This window comes from Rhinoraja longicauda, chromosome 35, assembly GCF_053455715.1.
Source record: "Rhinoraja longicauda isolate Sanriku21f chromosome 35, sRhiLon1.1, whole genome shotgun sequence".
NCBI classification, from domain to species: Eukaryota; Metazoa; Chordata; class Chondrichthyes; order Rajiformes; family Arhynchobatidae; genus Rhinoraja; species Rhinoraja longicauda.
Window position 1 is genome coordinate 11,700,117 of NC_135987.1, and position 19,982 is coordinate 11,720,098.

The 19,982-nt window shown below is 37.0% G+C and overlaps 1 protein-coding gene across 9 annotated transcripts in view; it reads left to right on the forward strand.

The window, feature by feature from the left end:
• The window catches only part of usp54a (ubiquitin specific peptidase 54a), an 88,263-nt gene that overhangs the window by 1,632 nt on the left and 66,649 nt on the right, over positions 1 to 19,982 (forward strand). The window contains exon 1 of one of the 9 annotated variants that reach the window (XM_078428543.1): positions 7,797 to 7,814. The exons of the other annotated variants lie outside the window; for them this stretch is intronic. The gene's annotated coding sequence lies outside the window, so the exon portion shown is untranslated. Of the gene's footprint in view, positions 1 to 7,796; positions 7,815 to 19,982 lie in introns of those variants that run through there. 9 annotated transcript variants of the gene reach the window in all.

The following is a 19,982-nucleotide window of genomic DNA, read 5'->3' on the forward strand; positions in this document are numbered from 1 at the left end:
GCTGACATTCAACAGTACAGCATTTCCAAGCTGCATCTCTCCAGATGAAGATTTTAATTGTGGATATTGGGCTGAATGTGACATGAGGCTTTCACCAAATATCAAAAATGGTGTTGAAGTTTGCAGAGAGTATTGGCTTTATTTTTTACTGTTTGAAATTGAAAGCCATATTGTTTGCAATTTATGTAAATTAATTTAATCTCTTGGATTCCAGGGGTAATCAAGGCTTTTAAAAAAAAACATGTTGACCTGCCTTTAATTTTCTCTCTGATTCCAAAATCTCAGTCCCTGAAATCCTAATCACAATGAATTTGTGGTTGGGAATTATTTGGAGTGCTTCCTCCTTTGCCTCTCTCCTCTCATTCCAAATTCTTGTATTTCATTCTTTCTATTCTGCTCATGTACTTTTCTGCTCCAGCCCTGAACTTAACCACCTTTAAATGGAAACGAATTTAGTACCCAACCCCCCTGGCTTCTGTAAAATACTTAAGTTCTCCTTTGACTCACTCGCACCAGCGATCAGTTCCTACCGAAGGTAGACACAAAATGCTGGAGTAACTCAGCGGGACAGGCAGCATCTCTGGAGAGAAGGAATGGGTGATGTTTTGAGTCGAGACCCTTCTTCAGAGCCATTCCTTTGATAAAGTAAGGCTTTGATAAAGTCCCTCATGGTAGGCTGATCCAGAAGATTGAGATGCATGGGATTCATGGTAACTTAGTCATATAGATTCAGAAATGGCATATTCATAAAAGTCAGAGGGTTGTGGTGATAGTAAATATTGTATCTCTATTTACAAGGAAAAGCCTGGGAACTATAGGCCAGTGAGTATAACATCTCTGGCCGGAAAGTTACTGGAGAACATTCTGAGGGATAACATATACATGTATTTAGATAGACAAGGGCTGATTAGGGATAGTGAGCATGGTTTTGTACGCGGGAGATCGTGTCTCTCGAATCTGATGGAGTCTTTTGAAGATGACCAAAAGGGCTGATGAGGGCACGTACATGAACAGGATAGGTTCGGAAGGATATTGGCCAAATGCTGGCAGGTGTGACTAGTGTAGATGGGGCATGTTGGTCGGCATGGCAAGTTGGGTTGAAGGGCCTGTTTCCAAACTGCATGACTAATTACTTTGCATGAACTGTGTTCAGTATATTGCCAACAAGAAGAATACTGTTATCCCTGAGGATGTGAGCAGGTGGCAATCTGGTTTTAAAGTCAAACCTGAAAACAAAACAGCAAGATTGTAAAGTTGCACCATGACACCTACAGGCAGAGTATGTATAATTGTTCTGATAGAATAATTTAAAAAATGATGCATTTTGGCTCTTTGGTGAGCTGATAGAATTTACTAGAAAAATGTTCTAAAATAATGAAATTTTATAAAGGAGTGCCATGAATGGCCACTTCATCAATTTAACATTTCAAACAGTTTTAAATACGTGGTTGGAATGTGGACACTATTACATAAAACGAATATGTGATTTGTGAAGATGGCAGTAAATGTAACATTTAATTGAGCAAAATTGAAAGGCTCAAGATAGGCATATTAGGCTGCCAGTAAACATGAAGTTGACCAGAGAGTATTAGAAACAAGGAACTGCAGATGCTGGTTTATTAAAAAAAGACACAAAGACCTGAAAAGTCACCTATTCATGTTCTCCAGAGATGCTATCTGACCGACTGAGTTACTCCAGTACTTTGTGACCCGAGAGTTTATGCTCTCCACCTTAAACTTACAAAGGTTACATCTAAGAGTTGGATGTAACGAGTTGTTCTGCTGTAATAGTTTTCTGAAGTTCAAAACTGATTTGAAATCAGCTTCAATGTAAATATTATTAATTTGACTATCTTAATTCCTGCATTAGAACCACATCTCCCATTAAAGAAAAATGTGTTTGTCTGGAAAGTACTGAATTTCCTGAAATGTGACATGAAATGGAGTTATTGAAATTCAAATAATTTTTATTCATGAGTAAAACTGCATTTAACTTAAACCTGGACAATTTCTATGGTTTTATTTGATGCAATGTGCATATAAACTTGTAAACATAAGCACAAGTCTCCATTTGTCAGTCATTGTCCACAAATAATCCATCTTTGTTCCTCTATGTGATGGAGGTCACAGATTTAGAAGAAGCATTGGATGGAATTTTGGCAGGTTGTTACAATATACTTTTTATTCAAGGTACACACTAGTGGTGTGGTGAACATTTAGGATAGAAGGTTAGTTGCCAATCAATGGGATTGTTCTGACCTGGATGGGTATGAACGTGTTATTGGTTGAGGGATATGCAAAATACTGCTAATGGGGCAAATATGCAATATGAACAGAAAATGCAGAAAACAGTAAGTCAGGCGGGATCTGTTGAGAGCAAAAGCATTAATTAGTACTGACAGACGTCAGCTCTTTATCTGTCCATTTTGACTGACTGGTCTATTCAGTATTTCAAACAATTTTAGTCTGCAGATGAATCTATGCTCAGTGCTACAAACAGTAAGTTTTAAAAGTAAACAAACCTCATAGAATATTGAATTTAATATAATCCAGAGGAAATTGGCAATCTATAAATGCTATTCTGATCAGTCCAAAAACTCTTAAACTGTGTCTACTTCGGGTTAGGAAGAAACAAGACAGATAGAAAATGTAGTGCAGAGAAGAACCAGAAGGCTGTCAGGAGTGTATAAACAACAGCTTGTATTTATATGGTACCTTTCGCATTACAATACATCTCAAGGTACTTCACAGGAATGTAATTGGACAAATAAAGACACTGAGCCAATCAAAAAGAAAAGCTAAGTTTTAACAAGGGGTATGAAAGGAAGTGATGCAGAAAGATTAATAGAAAGAATTCTAAAACTAAGAGTCCAGACAACTGAGGAAACGATAACTGTGAAGAGGAAAGGGGATGAATAAAAGTCAGAGGAAATCATGTATTTTGTTCTTTAGAACCACAGGAAGCCAAAGATAAGGGGACAAGAAATCATGGAGATATTTTAACATGAAGAAGAGTTTATTTAGAATTGGAACATTGATTGGCAAGGAAACCATTTGTGGTGTAGGCTTGTTTATTGAATTAGATTGAAATTGAACTCGCCATTTGGGCAAAAACTTTGAAATAGTTCTGAGAAACTGAAAGGGTTTGAATTTCACAGGCTGGAAAAGAGAAATTAGCTTAAATTTAAGAAAATGCTGTGGAAATGGTTGATTTGAAGTGAAACATTAAGAATTGGTCCATGCTGTTTCATATTAGTTGCTTCATCTTGCTAACACATGTATAGAAATATAGAATTTGGCAATTGTAACCTGTCATTTCTGTGTATGTATGGATAAGTCATACATATATCTATTGTATACCACATAGAGGATGTAGATGTGTAGGAAAAAAACTGCAGATGCTGGTTTAAATCGAAGGTAGACACAAAATGCTGGAGTAACTCAGCGGGACAGGCAGCATCTCTGGAGAGAAGGAATGGGTGACGTTTCACCCATTCCTTCTCTCCAGAGATGCTGCCTATCCCGCTGAGTTATTCCAGCATTTTGTGTCTACCCCAGAGGATGTAGATAATTGTTTTCTAATTTTCTATGTTTGATTCTGAAAATTTCCCTTCTGATGCAAATTTCAGAGCTCTGTGAAGATTGATTGTTGTTTTGTTTTGATTGGTAATTGAAAAAGATTAGAGACAACAGTTCCGCCATGGTGAATTCTTAATGATTTTTATAGTGGGTTCCTCACTAAAAATTGGAGGCAAGTTCACTAAATCTTCAACTCGCTGCCAATTTTCTGTTTACCTTCTCTGCTGGATCTCCTCATTGAGCTTCTCTCCTCTGGTACGTCAGCCTGATAACTTTTATTTATGTTGACATTTGACAGATAATCTGAGTCATGTTGTGTGGCAACAGCGCTAACAGCAGCGTGTTGGTGCAGCCGTAGTGCTGTTACCACACATCGTCAGTGACTTGGGTTCGATTCTGACCTTGGGTCAACTTGGAGTTTGCACCTGTTTCCTGGGAGCTCTGGGTTCCTCTGACAAGTTAATGGGGTATAGTAAATTATCTCTAGTTAGCTGAATGGAAACGACATTTTCACAAGTATCATACTCCTGTTATCTTTTTGCTCAAGATTGTTCTGTTACATGAAAGAGAAAACATGCAGACTATTTTACTGTAAAGCCAAAATAATTGAAGTGGCGACCAATGAAGAACTATTTCACTATTTTAACATTATTAAATCAACACTATTTGAAATACTGGTAAGAATTTAGTTTATGCATGTGCCTTCTCAACCAACTATTAGGTACATGAATATATTTTTTCCCCATCTAAAGCCTGTTTAGCACATGGCACATGGCCAGCTCAGTCTCCACAGTCAGTTGTTTATGTTTGTAAAACACAATAAATCAATAATAACTCGTGCTGAAAAAGTAGTGCAATTCTGTTATTGGAGAATGGAATCGAGCATCATTTATTTAAATATTTATAAATAACTTATAGGTAATTAAATGTAATTTTCTTAAAAAATCATGAATATGAAAGTGAGCGGTAATTTTTTTAATGCAGTTTTAAGATATAATTTATTTAAAAGAAATTCTGCTTCGAACATTGATTTAGTTTGCATGATAACTAATCACAGAACCATTTCATGTGCCTTTTATTATGCATATTCCATTAAAATATATTTAAACCAGCAAATGTTAAGGTTTAACCAGCTGAATTTAAATGTATGTTCACATGCTGCTAAAAGGATATTTGAAATATTTTTATTGTTAGCCACTCGGTAGATAATGCTTCAAATTTGAGATTGTGATTGGCTTGGCCATTGCCGTTTTATATAGTGGTAGGGTCCAGTAAGAATGATTGAATAGTAGCCACGCGATAGTCTGTGAACTAAATGGTGTGTAGAGGCTGAAAAGAGTGTGGGCACTCTTTAACTTCTCTACACAACCATGGGCGTTAATCCACCATCATTAATGGCTGAAAGTCACTTTTATTTTCGGCAAAATATGTTATGAAGTTTAAAAAGTAGAGTTGTATCTTTCTGGACTTTTAAAACAGTCGAGTGACATGTTTATGGTTTAAATGATGAATAGGGAAAGCAGCCCTGCTGCTTTACTGGCATGAGTTATGGCCAAAAGTCATTCCTGCGGAATCCAAGCAAAGGATTTAATATGGCGTGAATGGGAATGTTTAATTTTCTTTATGCATGCTTGATTATTTGATCCCTTTTAAAATAGGTGAGATTTTGTCACAAGAGTTGAATTAACCAGGCTTTTGGACAAAATATTGTTCAATGTGAATGCAGAGGAATGTTTGTAGGTTTCCCAGAAAGATTTTACTGAAGAACTGACCTTATTTTTCATATATCCAAAGCAGGAAAGTTAACATTTCAGATTAATTATGTATCTCACCTTATAGATGTTGTCAGCATCTTCAGCATTTTCTGCTTTTATTTCAGATTCCAGTATTTACAATTTTTTTCTTTTGCTTTTAGACTTCATGAACCTGGCCTGATACACTTGTATTTTACCTATTTGACCCAAACGCTGAGCGTTAAATGCCCTCCATTTATATTTAATACCATGTGTTTCACACTGTGATCACTTTCACTTTTGGCCACTCCTAAGCTCATTAATAGTCTCCAATTCCCTACAGTGTCCTTAATATATATTTGTGAAATCATGTGAGAAAATGGTTGAAGATGGAATAAGAGCTATGTTTAGTGCTTTAGAGCTGGGAGATGTTCAAATTCTGCAGAGAGTATCACTTAGCATGGAAGCCAGGAAAAGAAATTGGCGATGAGTAATTTGGTGGAAATGTGCTTCAGAGACCAAATGTTAGCTCCAATGTGTTGATCTGGTAGTGAATAAGGGAGCAAAAATGGAAATAACAGTTCATGGCTAGGTCACTTTTTGTTTGGTGTAAAAATAAATGGTAGAGTTTCAGAAGCATTTGAAAGAATGTTATCTGATTGGTGAGGAAGAAATTCATCAACTTACTCCATTGTTATCGGTAAGTGGAGAAACAGATAAAATAAATTTAAATACATTTAAGAGTAGGAGACATGTATCCACCTCTGCAAATAGTCTGAAGAAGGGTCCTGACCAAAATGTCACCTATCCATGTTCTCCAGGGATGCTGCCTAACCCGCATTTTGTGTTTTTCCTTGGTAAACAAACATTTGCAGCTCGTAGTATAAGAAAATAACTACAGATGCTGGTACAAATCGATTTATTCACAAAATGCTGGAGTAACTCAGCAGGTCAGGCAGCATCTCGGGAGAGAAGGAATGGGTGACGTTTCGGGTCGAGACCCTTCTTCAGACTGATGTCGGGGGTGGGACAAAGGAAGGATATAGGTGGAGACAGGAAGATAGAGGGAGATCTGGGAAGGAGGAGGGGAAGGGAGGGACAGAGGAGCTATCTGAAGTTGGAGAAGTCGACGTTCATACCACCGGGCCGCAAACTGCCCAGGCGAAATATGAGGTGCTGCTCCTCCAATTTCCGGCGGGCCTCACTATGGCACTGGAGGAGGCCCATGACAGAGAGGTCAGACTGGGAATGGGAGGGGGAGTTAAAGTGCTGGGCCACCGGGAGATCAGTTGCGTTAATGCGGACCGAGCATTTGCAGCTCATTGGTTCTCTAAGTAGAGTATAGTGTACAAAAGCAATCTCAAGTTGTTTTGAGTTTCTAGCATGATTTTGGAGTAGTTGGTAGAGCAGCGGGGGAGTGGCCAAGCAGAAACAAGTTCCAGGAGAACTTGGTGTAATTGAGACAGATCTGGGGATGGAAGTCAAAGTTCTAGAAATGCCACAAAGTAAAATACAGCATGCAGTGAAAGTAAAAAATCAAGGAGTAAGAGGAGAGATGTAGAAACAATGAACTGCAGATGCTGGTTTACAAAAAAGGACACGAAGTGCTGGAGTATTTCAGCAGGTCAGGCTGCATCTCTGGAGAACATGGATAGATGACCTAGTCTGAAGAAGGGTCCGAACCAAAACGTCAACTATCCAAAGAGTAAGAGAAGGCTGCTGTGGCTGAGTCTTTTAAAGATCTACTCTTGCAGTTAAGTTCCACTAGAATTTTAGTCTCCTAAATGAAGAATAAATACATTTCTCTATCTTGAAGCTAAATGGCCAACTACAACCAACCACAGAATTATGGTCACCAGCTCTAAATTTTCTCGTCTGAAATTCTTTGCTTTGTAAGTCCTATTACAAATCTTGAATATCAGTGAAGTTGGCTACTTAAGTTTAGAAAGATATATTTTTATTAAACTACCCGTTTCAAGCTTAAACTTGTTTGCAGAATGTATCTGCATCTTAAGCAAAACTACCTGAAGTACATGATCAGCCAAAGATTTTGAGATAATATATTTTGGGAGTTTTACTTGTCTTATAAGCAGGAAAAACAAATTGCAATCTTAAAACAAAGTGATGCTCGATCAGCAGCTTGAGGACCATTGGACCGAGATCTCATGTTTAAAAAGCAAGTGAAAATGAAAGGTACACGAGAAACCACTTTGCAGCAGTTTTTGAGAATAACTGGAGTGCAAACAGAATTAATTTAGCATGGAGACTGATGCACAGTTTGAGTAAATCATTAAGTGCAAAAGACATGCTGAGAAGTGCAGCCGGTTTAGATAAATGGTGTTTCGATAAGCACCTTCCATAGTACAAGAAGGTTCCCTTCAGTGAATGTTCTATGCAATATCCCCAGAGGTGATTCAAAAGTAGCTTGTGTTTATTGTAGCAAAGTTGTAATGCTCTGAATTCTGCATATGTTGGTTATTTTTCAAGAAGTGACCATTCTTGGTGAGTATTGTAATGATTTGATTAAATATGTAATGGCCTGAAAAACTGGACTAGATTTTATAGTAAATGTAACCCATGCAACCACAGAGGAAATTGAAATGAAAAATATTCTGATGAAAATAATTGCCTTTGTTAATTGTGTATTGTTTCTTGTGTTGACTTGGTAATGTTCCATGTTCGTGTTTTCCATGTAGTATGTGGTGGACATACTTGCGATCTTTTGCGATCTTTTCTAATGTTTTCTTTGCTGTTTTGTTGAATGATTTGGTTTCAAATAATTGTCGTAGTTCCTCCCTTTGGAAAGAATATTGGAAGTGGTATGCACCACAAATTGATGCCTGGATCAGCTTCTCTTATCAAAATTATACTTAGGCATTTGTGAATAATACAGTGAAGATTTATTAAGACAAATTGTAAAAACTTTGACATGAAATAGGTAGGGAGGTTTAATTTAACACGGAGTAGTGTGAAATAATGCATTTTCTGAGCAAACAAGGAATATAAAAGTGAAGTAGAAATATTGCGACCTCATTCACTGAGTACTGTGAATGAGATTTTAAAAAAATGTAGCCATCTTTTTGTGTATTTTGTAAATTAATGACTAAATGTAGACGGAGCAGCAAGTTTGTGATAATATTTTACGAGCTGGTACCTAGATCAGAGAGTTCATACACTTTTGGGAGTCCTGCTATGGAGGGGGCATTAAAGTGGAATTGATGAGGATGCCATCAAGGGTGATAAACTATGCTATTGCAAGATACTGAATATTGCAATTATTTCTACTTAGAAAAGGATTTAATAGTTTTAAAATGATAACTTTTGATAGGGTGAGTTGGAAAAGGCTACTCAGCGAGTTAGCAATTTAAATTACCGTTGAAGGAGAAAATATTTTTCATTGGTCCCACTGTATATTTTAACGGAGGAGGAAATTGGTGTTTGAAGAGGAAGTTTATATAATGCTTTATGCGAGAGCAATTCAGCAAAAATTAAATTGGGATAACTGTTGCAGCATTAAAATCTGTAACAAATGATTTATTGGCATTTAGCTAATGCAGTAATATAACCTTTAGTCAGCAGGAATAATTTTCATTTAAAGACAAATGAAAACAGTGCAAGGTTGTATTGGCTCTGAACAAACGTTCACTTCTATAAATGGCATTTGCTGTGGATTAGCATGTGAAGGAACCAAACTTAAAAGATCATCTGGAATTATTTGAAAAATATTTCTGTAAAATAATGAGAATGTTTATGATTTGGTTCAAATTTACTGCTGCAAGATTATGAATGTCAGTTGGTCGGAAGATGGCATTCTTTGTAATTATGAAATATAGCACCTATATGTAATCATTTGGGTACATTTGACCTGAGTTTTCCAATTTTGAAGTAATCAAGTAATTCACAGATTTTCTTTATTTTGCTGAGTCATATGCCATATTTCTAGCTATCCTTGAATCATATTTGGTAAGTTGGAATTTGCTGAAAATTAAAATGGTTTAGTTTAGTTTATTATTGTCACGTGTACTGAAAAATAGTATAAAGCTTTTGTGGCATGTTATCCAGTTGAAGAAAAGACTATATAATTACAATCAAGCCATCCACAGTGTACAGAGAAAGGATAAAGAGTACAACATTTAGTGCAAGATAAAGTGCAATTAAAGATAGTTCAAAGGTTTCTAATGACGTAGATGGGAATTTTGATAACAGTTTCTATAACTGAGATATCCTTTTAAAGTTAAATGAATATTAAAGTATTTTGAAATCAATAATGAGCTGCATTTTCTTAATCGAGAATTATTTAATTGTGTGAATTGTTAAGTTGTATATGGGTGTTTCCAGTACGAAGGCAATTATAGTAAATAATTATTAAAATCCAGGTATTCCTGCTCAACTGGTACTATAACCTTGCATAAGGGTTCTGTGACGGTATAAAGAGGCATTTCACCACTGCTGAAACCAATTAAGAATGAGCAATAAACGCAATAAACATTGATCTTCCTAGATCTCATCAAAGAACATAACAAAGGTTATGATGGAAAAAATCAGTGCACATTTGGAGAAAAGGGTTTCTAATTCCCAGATATCTAACCAAGCAATGTATCCTTCAAATGTTGAGGATGTTGCCAGGTCTTGAGGGCTTGTGCTACAGAGAGCGGTTAGGCAGGCTAGGACTTTATTCGGAGCGCAAGAGGATGAAGGGTGATGAGGGTAATAGATTGGGTAAGTGAACAGATTATTTTAGACAGAGTGGGGGAATCTAGAACCAGGGGACATAGGTTCAAGGTGAAAAGGGAAAGGGGGAGAGGTCGACTGGACAGAGCAACGGGAGAAGCAGGTGGCAGCAATCGAGCGGGGAATGGACAAAGCAACTGCCTAGAGCAAGGAACAGCAACAGGTGAGAGGGGAGAGAGCCCCACGGTGTCTGAGCGTACTCTGCCGGTGATGGCAGCCCAAAGAAAGTGCTGCACCAGGGCCTACAATGTGTGCTGTGTACAACAGTGGATAAAGAAAGGCTCGCTGGTGCACCTTGCGAGTATGGAGTGAGGTTGGAAGCCAGGGCTCTAAACGGCCGGGGAGACAGTTTGGAGCTGGGGATAGGTCGGCACGTTATCCACTCACATTCAGTTTACATTTTATATTTGTTTTATTTACGTTTCTGGCACTCCATGGTGTTTCAGAGACTCGGGAGGAGTGTCATTAATGGGCCATAGGTATATTGTTTCATTATCATGTGACCTCTGTTAGTGTGGAAAATAGATAATCCAGAAAGGCTCCGGAACCGAGAGTGCCGGAAAATCGCTGTTCAACCTGCATTTGTTTTCGCTAGATTGTGTGTGTTCAGATATATTCCCTTCCTTCAGTTTACATAATTGGCTTTCAGGTATTCATTCTTTCCAGTTTACCATTCGCTAGGCTTTTCATTTAATGTGGACACTTTGGCAATTTGTTGGTGGAATGAGCTTTGTGGAGTGTCATCAGTCTACATTCCAGACTACTAGCATAATACAGACCTCCCAACCCTTCCGAATTTGGCAGGGTTCGACATTCCGATTTCGCCTCACGTTTTTCCGCAAAACACATGCCTCGCCGCTTGCCCCGCCCCGCCTCGCCTCGCCTCGCTGCTTGCCGGGCCTCGCCGCTCGCCGGGCCTCACTGCACGCCGGGCCTCGCTGCTCGCCGGGCCTTGCCTCACCGTTTGCTGGGCCGGGCCTCGCTCGCCGGGCCTGGTCTCGCCGCGTGAGGCCCATTGATGTTGAGAGGAGATGGGGTGGGTGAATGGGGTGGGTTGAGGTGGAGGAAAGGAGGGGGAGGGGAGAGGGGAATGGAGGTGGGGGGGGGGCGGAGGAAGGGAAGGGGAGGGGGTGTGGGGGAGGGGGGAGTGGAGTTGGGGGGGAAGGGGTGGAGTGGGGAGAGGGTAGTCAATAGACAATAGGTGTAGGGGGGTGGGGGGGACATGGACCATTGTGATTTGCTGTTGAAGACCACTGGAGCAATTTCAATGAAATTAGGTAGGTTCAGTTTTAAATGAAACTTTCTTCATAACTTAGTCATACATTTTATGACCATTGTTCTTTTATTCAATACCAAGAGAATTGGGATGTGTGAGGAAAAAGCAAAATAGAAAAAACAAAACAAAACAATTTTTTCTTTGTGTTGGAAAAGTATTTCTGTTCAATAACCTTTCTATAAATAGCAGAATATATTCATAATAGGCCTGACATTGTACATGTAGTCCAAGAACTACAGACTGTTGGAAATAATAGTCATTTTTCACACATGAATGCGCATTTGGCATGCATACCTTTTTTGCTGAAAAATTGCATTATGCGCCATATTATGAATTTTGATGTAAAATTCTGAATTTTGTACATCAAAATTATGAGTTTGTAAAATCAGATGTTGGGAGGTCTGATAATGGAATCCTTGAATCAAATTTTGAAGTTACTGAAGAATAAGAATGCAAAAGTAAAAGATATCCAAGTTTCTGATCTAGGTTTTTTTGTATACCAGTATTTCCTTCAGGGGTGATATTTAATGGCATACTTGATTTTATTAAAAATTACTACTTTTAAATTTAAAAAATATATATTTTATTGAGCTTCACAAAAATACAAATGAGAATTCATTTTACAATTATGCAAAATAATTGGATTATAATTTATAAGGGGAAGAAAAGCAAAAGACAAACAAACCAAAAAAAATAATTTGTTGAAATAACTGATGTGACATCTCCATGGAGAAAATATGAATGAATTTCTTCCACCTATTTGCTCTTGTTTCAACCAACTGGAGACCTAAGTACTATGTACAAAGTTGCCCAAATTTTAAGATGTATCCACACCCATGTCTGGTGCAGATGATGATTTATGTTTTTTTGAGGTTGCAATGATTAAAAAAAACAATCAATCCAATTATCAATATAATTGTTTTGCATCAGAAAATGCAAAGAAAAGCACACCAAAGATTACTGGGAATAAGATCGGATAAAATCTTGGAAGATTTCTTAGGATCTATCTGGATCTGTTGTTTATTTACTGTTCTACAGTGATTCACTACGTTCTTAACTACATTGTTTATTGATTGTAGGATGCATAAGCTTAATAAGCTTATGGGTGCATAAGCTTAAAAATGCCATTGTTGGTTTATAGTTGGGCTATCATGGTTTAGAATGCTATTGTTGCTTCTATTTCAGTATGTATTTTTGAAATTCTACCAAACTCTGCATTCAGTTGAGAGCCCTGGTTTTCTTCTTGTTACTTTAAATAAAACATAGAATTGTAATAAATCCACCAAAATGAGAAAAATACAAATGATAAAATTCATACAAGGAATACAGTGATTTCAAAATATTATGATTTATGGGTGTGAATAAATGGAGCAAGTGAATTTGGAAATGAAAATGGAGCATTGAATGGTTTTGAGTTTAACCAAAATCAGAATGTTTTATGAGAAATATGATTTATACACTGTATCCACAAGTCAGTCTTTCACAGAATTCATAAATTTGTCACAGTTTACAAAGGCTATTCAGCCAATTAGTTTTATTCAGTCTTATCCCACCACTGCTTGTAGACAGAATTTCAAATTATCCCAACACGAATTGATACAAAAAGTTATCAGCATATTTGCTTTTATATTTTTGACACTAATGAGTCATAAAGTCATACATCACAAAAACAGGTCCTCCAGCCCATCTTGCCCATGTCAACCAAGCTGCCCTGCCCAAGCTAGTCCCATTTGCCTACGAGTGACCCATATCCCCCTAAACCTTTCTTATCCATGTACATGTCCAGATGTCTTTTACATGAACAAAAATGTGTATTTTTGAAGTAACTTGGGATGATATGATGATTACTTGTTATACATCCAAAAACGTTTTTCTCCTCTAAGTTACTTTGAAATAATGTGTAGGAAAGAACTACAGATGCTGGTTTAAATTAAAGATAGAGACAAAAAGCTGAATTAACTCAGCGAGACAGGCAGCATCTCTGGAGAGAAGGAATGGGTGACGTTTTGGGTCGAGTATTGGATCTGAAGAAGATTCTCGACCCGAAAGGTCACTAATTTCTTCTCTCCAGAGATGTTGCCTGTCCCGCTGAGTTACTCGAGCTTTTTGTGCCTACTTGAAATAATGATCGTTTAGGATGAAGGAAGTTTCTTTACACCAGTGCATGCCATATTGAATGCGTACCATTTGGTGCCTGCTGCTGCACTGCTGTGAAGGTGAGAAGTGAATGGATCATTAAAAAAAAGCTGGGTCTGTTTATAGAATTGTATAACAGTTTCTAGCTGAAATCTAGCAAAACTGATGTTTTTTCTGATTAATTTATTAAAGTGTAGTATCACCATCTGTTAAAGTAGCTAATTGAAATGCAATTTTTCAATCTGTTTGAGAAGCACAATATTAGCTAATACAGAAAGTGTAGTTTAGAGATACAGCGCTACGGCCCACTGTGTCCGCGCCGACCAGCGATCCCCGCACATTAACGCTACCCTACACACACTAGGGACAATCTTTACAAACTCCGTAAAGTTGTTTATTACAGTGGTGCACTTCAAGCTAGTGATAGGGGATGCTATCATCAGCGGAAGAAATAGTACCTTCTGATAAAAATGAAAATCTTGAATGGCATGCTGTTTAATCATTACCAAAGGGCTGATGCAGGAAAGAAGGGTACGTTTTCATAGCATCTTAGTACCAGCTTTGGGATCAGAAGAAGCTGCATGGATGCGATTGATTCCACTTTGAACAGGATAGAACTTAGGAATTTTTGAAAAGTGATATTAAAGAAATGTAAATAGTCTAAATGTAAACATTGCAAGAAAGAAAGCAAGAGAGGACAGCAAATGTTAAACATGGAGCAGGAGCTAAAAAAGATGCCTATTAAATAAAATAATTCAATTGAAAATGAATTAAATTATCTGAATAGAAATGATTTGTATCAGCAAAATAATAAGGGAGATGGAGAAAATGTATGATGAACATACAGTTGGACAATGTGACAGTAGTAAAAAAAGAGATAGCCATAAGGAAATCAAAATAGAATCCATCTGGAGACCAAATAAAACAAAGATTTGATTCTACTGGTAGTGGAAGAGATGTGGAGGAAGACATTTGGACAAATTATAGAAAAAAATAGAAGGATAATAATTTCAACTAGCCCAACATTAATTAGACTGAAGAAATAGATATTGGGTGTAAGGGAATGGAGATCTCACAATAGATTCTTTCAAGCTTCAAGAATGTTTAATTGTCATATGCACTGGGAATGGAACAATGAAATTCTTGCAACTATCTTCGAGAAATAGACACAGAAGCCTGAGATTTTTTTCCTTTGGGTTCAAGATTAGCTTCTTCCCATCAACGATCAAGTTCTTGAACCATGCCGTACAATCCTAACCATAACACTACCGCAGCATCGAACTACGATGAGTATTTAAGGGTTGAACAACAAAATTCGGCCTGTGTTATTTTGGTCCTGTGACCCAATATAGCTGTTAATTCATTATATTATTATTCATTACATATTTTTACCTCGTTTTGTTAATATGACATTGCACGGTGGCGCAGCGGTAGAGTTGCTGCTTTACAGCGAATGCAGCGCCGGAGACTCAGGTTCGATCCTGACTACGGGTGCTGCACTGTAAGGAGTTTGTACGTTCTCCCCGTGACCTGCATGGGTTTTCTCCGAGATCTTCGGTTTCCTCCCACACTCCAAAGACGTACAGGTATGTAGGTTAATTGGCTGGGTAAATGTAAAAATTGTCCCTAGTGGGTGTAGGATAGTGTTAATGTGCGGGGATCGCTGGGCGGCACGGACTTGGAGGGCCGAAAAGGCCTGTTTCCGGCTGTATATATATGATATGATATGATATGATATGATATGATTTTGTTTTCTAATTTGAGCTGTGGGATTTTTCCAGGTTCTTGTTTTCAACTGAGATATATATAATGTCCAATTTCAAATGTTTGCTTTGAGCTCTTTTGATGCGATCGTAATTTGAACACATTCAATGGGAAGCAGTGATATGGATAAGGAAAAGATCATTATTATTGGTTTTGTAATTATTAACATAACGATTGATAAAAATATCACAAAATGTGGCTTTATGTTACCAGTTTGTGATCAGTTTAGAGCTTTAAAATATGTTAATGCGTGTTCACATTGTTTTGTGTTTTCTAACTTGCATGCTTTGTATCAGTAATTTTTGAGAAAAAGGTTTTTACTTTGGATTCAGTCACTGTTAACATTTTCTGTCTCTGGTAAAAAAAAATGTTTCTGTTAACATTTTTTGTCTTTGTTAAACATTTTCAGTCTTTGTTAACATTTTCCAACTTTTTTTTGTCTCTGTTAACATTCTCATGGTCTGTTAACACTCTTGGGTTGTTTGGCATAAATCAAATGTGGTGATAAATTAATCTTCAGTCACACTGTAAGTATATATGACACCTAACTAATTTTCTGCACCAGAGAGTCAACTTCCTTTTACCAGAAATGCTACTTTGGTGATTTATTCTTTGATTTATTCATGCCAGATTGTTAAAATTTCTGTAAATTTGTTATGTTGTACTATGGAATCTTGAAATTGAGAATTATGTTTAAATTGGCTAATTCACAGAAGACGTTTAAGTGACAGATCTTTTAACATGTTTGTTTAAACACAATAAAAACCTACAAGGTTGTCTATATGATTTATTTCTGGAATGTGCTGTCTATCCATTTTATCTCTGTCTATTGGTGGATTACTTACATATTAAGAAAATGACGGGCTAAGCAAGGTCTCAATTTTATTTGAGTGATTAATATTTTTGGTATGAAATTTAGTTAGTTTAGTCCTTTTGGAACAGAGAAAATAAATTATTTAAAATAGTTTATTATCCATCTTCTGCAGTATTTAAACTTAATTGACATTCAGAAGCAAATGACGGGAAAATTAAGTCTTCTATTGTGTCTTATTTCTTTTTTCACAGTTGTGAATGTCAGGATGATATTCATTGACGACAGCTCAGCATCACCATAATACTGAATAAGCTCTTCTCTTAAACTTCTAGACTTTGCCTTGGTCTTCCATCTGGCTTATGGACTTCTCCAAAGGCAGACCTCAGTTGGTTAGGATTGGCCATCACATTACCTCCAGCCTATCCCGCAACACTGGTGCTACGTGGGGCTGTGTGTTCAGTTCCTTGCTCTAATCTCTCTTCCCATGATTGTGTGGCCAAGTACAATATCAACTCGATAGTCAAGTTTGCCAAATATACTGCTGTTATGGATGACGAAGACTTTGAAGATGGAATACAGGAAAGAAATTGGGAGCCTTGTCATGGTGTCAGACAATAACTTAGCTCTTAACATTAGCAACATGAAAGAGTTAATTGTTGTCTTGAGGAAACGGGTGAACACAGCCCTGTCTTTATCAGTGGAGGTATTGCAGAGATTATCAACAGCTCAAGTTCCTAACCTGGTCCTTTCACACTAATGTAGTGATCAACAAGGAGAATCAGTTATTTATTTTCATAGGCATCTGATAAGATTTGGCATGAACATGAGAGGTCTCCAACTTCTACAGAAAGCGCTATAGAAAGTATTCTGAAAGGAAAGATCTCAACCTTGTATGGCAGCTACTCTGCTTTTGTTCACCACAACCTACAGAGATTGATGAACAGAGCCCAGTCCATCACAGGCTCGTCATTTCATTTCTTCCAGACTATCTTTACGTTGCATTGCACCAGAAAGATGGAAGTCAAGGATGCCTGTTACCTTGACTTATTTACTTTTCCCTTTTCTACTTCTGGGAGAAGATACAAAAGTTTGAAAGCTTGGACAAAGAGACCTAAGAACAGCTTCTCCCAACCATGTTCAGACTATTGAACCAATTTCTTCTGTTATACCCACTTCATAGAGGTGCTGCAATGTAATTCTAACTCATTTGGTTATTCTGTCATTGTGACAGCAATGAATGGTATTTTATTTTTTGCACTACTTCGCATTGCACTATAATCATTGCACTACATACCAATTTTAACACTGTATTGGTATTCTGAAATGATCATGACGGGATCTGAATTAGTGTTATTATTTACCAGGTCTCTGCTTACAGTCTATTAATTTAAATACTGCTTTGTTTCAGCACCTAGTTGTACTTACAGTACAGGTTTGTTTTCCCAAATATTTTTAGATTAATTTCAGGTGCCAAAGTGGAGATTCCTGTAATACATCAGCTAATGAATAAAATTATCTCTCCCCTACCCCTAAAATATCTACAAAATATCTATTACTTTTAGAAAATATCCACAGTGGAGAGACAAACTTATTGTTGTGCAGTTGAAATGAATGGTTAACCCTAATCCTAATGCAGGGATGAACATGAATAATCCATATTAGGAGACCATTAAATATTTTCTGCTGAACTGAAATTTCCTTTCATGTTTGTGCAAACACAGTTATCTTTAATATAGCCAACTGTTACAATGCTTCTTTTATAGAATTAATTCATATTACATAATTTTATGATCGATTATGTTTAGGTGTTTTACATAAATCAAATATAAATCGAGATGCGAAATGTGTGTTGAATAGGATTTGATGCTCCACTGGTACTCAATGAATTGTATTAAAAAAAACCTTCATATTATTTTATTTCTCCCATGCCGTCAAAAACATCGAAGCCTCTTACAATCAATAGTACTTTTGTGAATTGTAGAGAAATGCAGCTGATGAAATGCATCTGCACAATAATGAGAAAAGAAGCCCATATTTTTAAGTAAATTGCATTTCAGCATCTCAAAATGCCTCAATTTAGTGTGGCTGTAGGTCGGTAGTTTGCTTTGTAAAATCATCAATATTGAGTACTTATATTTTCCCTTTGGTTTATGAATTCTACCAGAATAGTCTTCTGCAATTAACTTAGTTTTGCATGAATCAAATTCTTGAAAAGAATTAAAACGGCAATTCATAATGAGTCTTAACAATTTCTAGATTCTTAACAATTTTATGCTGCGGAGTTTGCTGTGATTGAGTTGTTCTATTTGAATATCTTCTACCTGAATATCCTTTAATAGCTGCTGTGTAATTCCTTTGAGAGGTGTGGATTGATGGTTGTCAGGGACAAGTGCCTCCACTAATCATATGCTTTGGCTTTGTATGTGTGTTTCTATGGTAACTGTATGTGTTGTGCAGAGACTTAAGTCATTTGGTTTAAGTTATGGCCAGTATATTCCCTTGGGCAATACAATGATCCACCTGTCCAATATTAGATCTTTACCTACTAGAACATGCACTGTAAATATTTGGCTTATTAAATATAAAGCACACACAAACTGAAGCTATGAAGAACATTTGTAATGACTCAGGAAAAAATATTTCCCACTCCGATTTGCATTATTCTGCTTGGTAAAAACGTATTTAAACTATTGCCTTTTGTCATATTTGATTAATATAACAATGTACCAAGCAAAATTAAACACTATTGTCCAGTTCTAACGCCCCTCTTACCACCCCTCACAGCCATCACCTTGTAGCCTCCCACCTATTGGAAACATTCCCCTTTGTATTTTTCTTGTGTTCCTGACTTTCTCATCAAATGATAACAAAAAATCCTCCAGGTTTCCAATGAAATCTCAAGTATTAAGGCAGTGTTCCCTCGCCATTATCTGCTGTCTATTTGATTTTATTTTAAACAAGACCAAGTGGACACTTTGGACCCAAACCTCTCCTGCATGGGTGCAGCACCCTCTCCTCCCCCCTCCCCTCCCCCCTCTCCCTCCTCCCCCCCTCCCTCCTCCTCCTCCCTCCTTTCCCTCCTCCCCTCTCTTAGTATATAGATATCATGGGGCTGAATAACTGTGGACTTAGTTACCTTGTTTCTATTCTCCATTTCTATAAGGATGCAAATGTTTCATTCTGGTGCCTTATCACGTTTATTCACTAATTTCACCTAGAAAAAAGCACAATCAAATAAAATATCTAATATTATGAGTATGAATAACAAATATCTAACAGTCTGAAGAAGGGTCTCGACCCGAAACGTCACCCATTCCTTCTCTCCTGAGATGCTGCCTGACCTGCTGAGTTACTCCAGCATTTTGTGAATAAATATCTTTGATTTGTACCAGCATCTGCAGTTATTTTCTTACACTAACATATGTAATGGTTGATAAAATTGAAAAGATGATTCAGTGATGCGAAAATGGGCTTTTTTTGCAAGTCAGTTAAATTTTTGGAAAATATTATTATTTACCAGATTTGCACTACACAATTAAATCTGAGGATTCCTCATATTAACTCATTTAAAATCTGGCATTATTAAATCATGTCTTGTTCCATTTGGTTTTTGACTGCTAATGAGATGGGTAAAAATCTAGGGCTGGTGACAGATAATCACTCATTAAGGATTTGTCCAGAGAGCTTATTTTTATTGTTCGAACCCATGACATATTAAGCTGATTGACCAAAATCATCAGTTAATTGTACTTTACAGTAATGTTATTGCAACACCTGCTAAGGCTTTAAATAACAGTCAATCCACAGGGAGAAAACAAAATTTATATACAAAATCCTTCACAATTTTGGTTAGTGAAGATACAATTGAACTATAAGATTATAATTTCAGCTCATGATTGCTGGTAAGATTGGATAGGTTGGCTCTACAGTGTTCTACCGGGACACTGAA